The sequence below is a fragment of the Schistocerca cancellata genome, chromosome 2 (assembly GCF_023864275.1).
Source record: "Schistocerca cancellata isolate TAMUIC-IGC-003103 chromosome 2, iqSchCanc2.1, whole genome shotgun sequence".
NCBI classification, from domain to species: domain Eukaryota; kingdom Metazoa; phylum Arthropoda; class Insecta; order Orthoptera; family Acrididae; genus Schistocerca; species Schistocerca cancellata.
Window position 1 is genome coordinate 573,285,978 of NC_064627.1, and position 7,418 is coordinate 573,293,395.

At 42.9% G+C, this 7,418-nt stretch overlaps 1 pseudogene; it reads left to right on the forward strand.

The window, feature by feature from the left end:
• The first annotated feature begins 2,996 nt into the window (after positions 1 to 2,996).
• On the forward strand, positions 2,997 to 3,114 carry LOC126164168 (5S ribosomal RNA; annotated as a pseudogene).
• Positions 3,115 to 7,418: the final 4,304 nt, after the last annotated feature.

The window sequence follows — 7,418 nt, forward strand, 5'->3', positions numbered from 1 at the left end:
TATCAAATACCGGCCTTAATTTGAGGAAGAAATTTCTGAGGATGTTCGTCTGGAGTACAGCATTGTATGGTAGTGAAACATGGACTGTGGGAAAACCGGAACAGAAGAGAATCGAAGCATTTGAGATGTGGTGCTACAGACGAATGTTGAAAATTAGGTAGACTGATAAGGGAAGGAATGAGGAGGTTCTACGCAGAATCGGAGAGGAAAGGAATATGTGAAAAACACTGATAAGGAGAAGGGACATGATGAAAGGACATCTGCTAAGACATAAGGGAATGACTTCCATGGTACTAAAGGGAGCTGTAGAGGGCAAAAACTGTAGAGGAAGACAGAGATTTGAATACGTCAAGCAAATAATTGAGGACGTAGATTGCAAGTGCTAGTCTGAGATGAAGAGGTTAGCACAGGAAAGGAATTCGTGGCGGGCCGCATCAAACCCGTCAGTAGACTGATGACAAAAAAAAAAAAAAAAAAAATAAATGGTGTGTTTTAAATACGAATGTTGGTAGCTAATTTTTGCGGTTAGTCGGAGTGAGAACGAAGTTGAAAGGTTTAATAGATTACATTGTCATTAATCTCTATATTACAGAGAAAATGGCTAGTTTTTTGCGTTTGTATTCTACCGTCAAGAATAAGTCTGAGATTCGCACCATCGCTGGGACAGACTGCTCTGGTTGGTTCAAATTCTCACGTCTGACGCAGGGTTCACTTTGAAGACGCTGAATTCCGCCCGATGAAATTTGAAACTGAACAACTGAATATGAAAGACTGCTTCAGTACGAACTACTCCCATTCACAGAACTCCAGCACTCCACCTCCAGTTGTATTGTGTATCCCAGTGCCACTAGGAAACAGCTGATGATAAGCATTAAACCACGTTTACCTGCATTTTTATCTCCTGTAATTTGTGGCCCCAAAAGATGCGTATGTCAAAGACCAGAGCATGCATCGATCACATTTCCCTGATTGAGAACATATTTCCTTCTCTCAGTGACTGAATTAATGTGCTTATCGCTGTGGACTGGAGCGTCCTCTTCGATGAAAATCCCACTGCCGCTATAAAAAGTTAGTAAAGGTGTCCTTGAAGAAAAGATGCGTGGATTCTAGGGCAGTATACACATAATAAAAGTGTCACAGAATGGCGACTAATGAAATATATTATTCAACTTTGGTAGCGCTGGTTACAGCAGCTGTAGAATGCATGTTTAGCCTATCTGCTCTATATAGACTACTCTTACATGAACGAAAAGTACATAATGTTCTCTGAACTGAAGTCGGAAGAAAATTAATCTGTCTTGATGTACTATTCGAAAAATAGTTCCAAATTAAAATAACCCAGTTAAATCCCTAGGTAGGCTGTCTCTTTCCATACACGATAATTTACTCACTGTTCTGTTGCTACAGAAGACTAACCACTATTTATCTAAAGGCCACTCTTCTATCTCACTCGACGACATGAAGGCACGACGAACGTTTTGCAGGAACTTCCTAACAAGACTCGGATTGACTGGTTGCTTGCAGCTGACAACTTCTGCTGGTGTACGGATCCTTAAGCACGCCTCTCTCTTTCTTGTGTTGCTGTCCTGCAGGGGGCGTGATTGGTTTGCGCGCAGCAATGTTCCTGCTGCTGACGGGCGTCCAGGTTCTTCTGGTACCAATTGGCGCAAACTCTTCTTGTGTTGCACGCCAGTACATTAAACTCCCCCCAACCCACAAACTTTGTCAACGTCGTTGCGCAGTGGATGAGAGATGGAAGATGGAAGACTTGGTCAAAGGTGTTGCTGATGGAGTTAGTGCCTGAACTAGGGCTAATGGAGAGACACTGCTCGCATCTCGGCATCTGCCTTACGAATGATCGGGAAATCCAACCGAAAAACCGAACATAGGCTGCTGATCTTCGTACTTGGTCATTTCAGTTTCTTGTGATGCATGCCCGGTGTCATGAAGAGTGATGGTCGGGCGGTCCTGCTCTGCCACCGACGTCAGCAACTTAATGTGCCGCGGGGACGTCACTGGCGCGGCGTCGACGTCCATGGATTCCAGGGCCGGCGCCGGGGACCTGCAGGCGTGGACGACAATGGCTGGGTGATCCTGTGTGGCACCGCATCTCAAACTGAAAAATCTGAGGCAGGACCACGAAGTCAACACACACGACTTTGGTTGTAATGTCTTCTGCGTAGGCAGGAGGGGCCTCGAACTGTAAAAGTAGTTCGTCCTGAAACGTTACTAATTATGCCGCGTTCCCATCTCCTATGGGCTCCAGACACTGAACAAAGTGAAACCTGAGTTTCTCCTGGCGTATTCAATTTTCAAATAACTTACGGGAATTCAACCCATATTTCGGTGGGAATACACCCCACTATTTTCAAGGTATTTGAAAATGGCGCCAAGATATTACCTGGATGAACTGCCGTAAGTTGTTTGAAAACTCTGAACAAACAACATCATTAATTTTGTACTTATTTTTGGTAGATACATGGTTATGTTCCGTGGTGGGTGCAGTAGATGGAGTAAAATTCTGTAGCGGCTACTGTGGAATAGTTCTGCAGGCGACTTGCCATCTCTGGGTTGGGAGCGGTCAGCGTCAAAAATGTCTGTAGTGTTTGTTCCCCACTGGGGAAACTACGAAGCCTGTTCATCTGTTGTTCGAAAGTACGTATAAAACTTTCAGCTTCCCCATTACACTGTGTTTGAAACGGTGCACTTGTGATATGTTGAATCCCATTGCATCATAAAAATCCTTAAACTCAGTTAAGAAAACCTATGATCCATTGTCTGAAACAATAACTTCCTTGAGTCCTTCAGTGGAAGAAACAGAAGTCAGGGCTTTGATTTTCTATGAAGCAGTCATCGATTGTATCGGCACAACAGATGGAAACTTGCTAAAAGCATCTGCCACGTTTAGCCATCTACTGTTCCATAATGGACCATCAGAATCTATATACAGTCTTTGCCATGGCGCATTGTGTTTAGGCCAATAAACATGATGTTCTGCCAACGACCTTGCCGCAGTGGTAACACCGGTTCCCGTCAGATCACCGAAGTTAAGCGCTGTCGGGCTGGGCTACCACTTGGATGGGTGACCATCCGGTCTACCGAGCGTTGTTGGCAAACGGGGTGCACTCAACCCTTCTGAGGCAAACTGAGGAGCAACTTGATTGAGAAGTACCAGCTCCGGTCTCGGAAACTAACATATGGCCGGGAGAGAGTACAGTCGCTACCTTTGGGCCTTCATGGCCTGTGCGGGAGGAGTTTTAGATCGATGCTCCACACAGGACTGACAGTAAGCAGTCAACTGTTGTGTCTGGGAGTCCATACCGACCCAAGTGCAATGGCGTTCTGCGAGTTGTTTTGTTTCTGCTGTACCGTACCCTAACGACCTCTATGCAAAAAATTAAGTACTTCTTTTTGTAATGGTCTGAGTGGTATAAGCATTCTGGCCTGACATGGTTTTGTGTTAACAAGAATCACACCGTGCTGAATTAAAGACCATGTCGGTGTTCATAATACCGACGAACCAACGTATTGTCAAATGCTTTTATTGTTTGTTGTCAACCAGTGCGGATATACTGAACCAAAACGTACAAATCTGGATCCACAGCTTTTTCCTGATCAATTCTCCTGTATGTGACTGGAAACTCTTGTAGTGTCTCTGAGTCCTGTGCATCCACATAAAAACACGGGTACTCTGACTTGTCGAAAGCTGGATCAATTCCAACAGATCACCTTGACCGTGTGTCAGCGTTATAATGTTTATTCGTCGGACGGTAGAGAACCTGATACTAGTAAGTAAACAGAATGACAAAGCAGAGCTGCAGCTTTTGAACTGTGCGCGGTGGGACTGGCGGGGAAGGACTGGAGAATGAAGTCCATGATGAGGTAAAATTTTCACCCACACAAGTACTAGTAAAACTTGTTTGCACCGTACATGATTGCCAAAGCCTCCTTCGTTAACTGAGAATAATTACACGTTACTTTGGTGAGCAATGAAGAGGAATATGCAAGTGATCTGTCGACATCTTTAATTCTATGGGGCAAGGTCTCTCCTATTCCGTGAGATCATGCGTAAACCGTAAAAATTACTTGTTTGGACTGGTCGAAAACTGTCGGACAATTGTTACTCAGCGAAGTGTCTTCCAGTCGCTAGAAATCTGTAGCAAACTTTTTTGGCTACAAAGCTGATCGTTCTTCCCACGAAGACGATACTGTTGAGGCGTTCAGGACAAAAGGAACGTAATATTTTAGTTTGCATAACACTGCCTGTAGTTCTTTGATACTGAAAGTTTCAGTATGTCAAGAGTGGCTTTGAGATGTGCCTGTGAGGAATGAATTTCTTGAATATTTATCACACAACCTAAATATGCAGTGTCAGACTGATACAAGGAACATTTCTCGTCCAGTCCTGCAGAAGAAAGTACTTTAAAAAACTTTGACCAATGCTCGTGTGGTTTACGACCAGAGACTGCAATGTCATCCAAGCAGTTTGATTACGACTGCAACACTGATGTCAGCTGTTCTAAATAACGCTGAAATAGGGCAAGTGCTGACGTGCTGCGGGAAGGTAACCGCAAAAGTTTGAAAATGCCATGTGCTTGTCTATCACAAAAAATTTTCTAAATTGTCGTCTAACGGTTTGTGAATATACGTTCCCTTCAAGTCAATTTTCTAAAAATACCGACCACCAGCTAATTTGTCCATAAGTTCATGTGGAAATCCATAACCGTGTGAGAATTGATAGTTGACTTGAAATCTACACATGAGCGTAACTCTCCATTCGGTGTGGTCTAAACTAATAAGGGGGAACCTCATAGGCTTGCAGTAATGGACTGAACAGTACCTTGATTTTGTCACTTCTCTAATTCTTTCGCTGTTTTGTCTGTTATGGCTTGCGAAACAGACCAGAAGCGAAAGAGTTTCGGTTGCGCATTGTCGTTCAAAGTTACATGCACTTGAAAATTACCTTGCCTAACGTGTCATAAAATAGGCCACTAAACGCATTACATGACTCAGAAACACTGCCGTTAAACACAAAAGCGTTAAGTGACAACACATTGCCTTCAGTGACGACACATTGTCTCGTATCTGTAAGCCAAACAGATCGAAGGGGCCCTTGCCCAAAATGTTTGCTCTGTCTTTTGACTGAAGAACTAGGAAGGCTTATAATTTGCTTTCAGTGGCGTATCCTATTTTGTTTCCTTTTCTATATATTCAAGTGGGTTTGCACGTTATATAGATTGCATTAAAATGTACATTGTACAGAACCAAATTATATTAGTTTTCTCATTGGCATGTGGTCTGAGTATGACTTAATTAATCACAATGTAAAGTCAGCTAATTTGCAATTGACTTAATACGCCAGGATTCCACCAAGGACTCACCGTAAAGCACAGAACAAGTAATTAGAACTGCCAGGATCTATCACATCACATGAAAAAATTAACAACTAGCTAAAAGAAATTATTAGGCATGAGCTCATCAGAAATTAACTACGCCAGAAGAATTAAGTCACTGGACACGACCAGCATCTCTCTTTATAGAAACGATAGACGCTGAGTGGGTGCGACGCCGCTGCCTGGCTGCGGATTGCCGCCCGTCTGCGCAGCGCCAATTGTGCGGCTACGCTTGGTGTACACGTGCACGGCAATTGCTGCTAAGCGGATTACTGCTTTCCCACACGTGCTACTGTCACCGCACACTAAGCGCCATAAATTATACGCTGCAGGAAAAGCTGTGTACTGTTCGATCGGAAACCAAATCCCTGTGTCCTGCCACTCATGTTCAGCGTTATCTGACAGTTCGCCGTAGCTGAGTATGGTACAGATCTTCTGGAGGTGATTATTTTTATACGCGTGCCTCGCCTTGTATTATTACCTCGTTGTCGAGGTAACGAGGCACAAACACAGTTGTTAATCATTGTTGCCATGATATGAGTTGGCAGCAGATTTATTTTCTGCCAGAGACACGCTAATTGTGTATTCTCACATGACAGATATATACTTCGAGAATGAAATCACAAAACTTAGAGTTAACTTTTCTACACCTGTTTCCAATTTTCTAGAATTTTTGACTTATTTTCATATGTAAGTCTGATGGTCTTTTTCACTGCAGATAAAAATCTCCAAGTCGTTAGGCTTCATTATACTCCTCTTCAGACCTGCTTCTTGTTCAGTCATCCAACGGCACCAGTGGAATTCTGAAGATCCTAGGAGAAGAGTAGAAACGTCAAATAGCGAAGAAGTTTGAAGATGAGTATGATGAAGCCTGATGACGAGGACTTTCCAAGTATTTTCTATTCTGGCTTTTTAATTTAATGGCATTTCTATCGGTTGCATTTTAGAAATTAAAAGAAAAGTACTATAGAACTGCACAAAACATGTTAACAGTATCACTGATTTGATCAGTCTAGCATTTGGACTGTCGCTAATGACATAATCGAGCTGATACGTCTTGTTGCTTTAATCATTCAGGTGTCTGCTGTACTTTCGTAAATTGGCCGTAGTATAGAGCTATAGTCGTGAAGTTCAAAGTATAACCTCGAAAGTATAAATTAATTAATTAATTAATTTAATTAATGTTCTGCTTATTGTCAGATACGTGTCCGCTGCCCCGGTAACACAGAAATCCCAGCGCCCAAGTATGGCAGCACGCCACTAGAGTGGCCCAAACCCAATGGCGCATTTTATTGGTAGAATGGAGATGAGTTTCGCCATTTTGTTCGTGCTTCTCTAACTTAGTACTTTGGTCTTTTGGGTCTGGGATTTCAGTGTGCACCAGGACTGCGGACACGTACCTGCAATTAAACGGAACATTATTTAAATTTATTAATTAACTTGTACTTTCGAGATGATAATTAGAATTGTACGGCTAGCCCTCATACGTGAAGTGCATGTCACAACAGTAGAGGGGCCTCACATTTCACATCGACTTGTGACGGGAAACTTCGTTCTAGCAGTAGTTAATAAAAGACTAACCTCCACAACAGTCTGAATATATTCGTAGGAACCATGTTTTCATTTTGCTACTTTGGAAATGGATACATGTTGTACACAGTGTGAGTTATTATTGTGGGGGACAGAGAAATTTTTTGGTCTGGGTGCATGGGAAAGAAGCGTAATTAAATGACTTCTACAAAGACTGTACGGTAAGGATTACAAATAGGAAAATATCCATTATAAACATTTGGACACCTGACTAGTAGTACGGTGCCATATTCAATTACCTTTGTAAGCATTTTGAATGCCTCACTGCTTTCTAATTGCTTTTGCATGCCTGGGAAGGCAGAACGCGCTGGAGCTCAGATACGCGACACGGAATGTTACAGAGAATGGCATTCTGCAGGACGACAGGAATGGCAGACACTGACAGCTGTGTCTTCCGCGGCATCTCTGGGTGGCCACTACCACTAAGCATTGTTC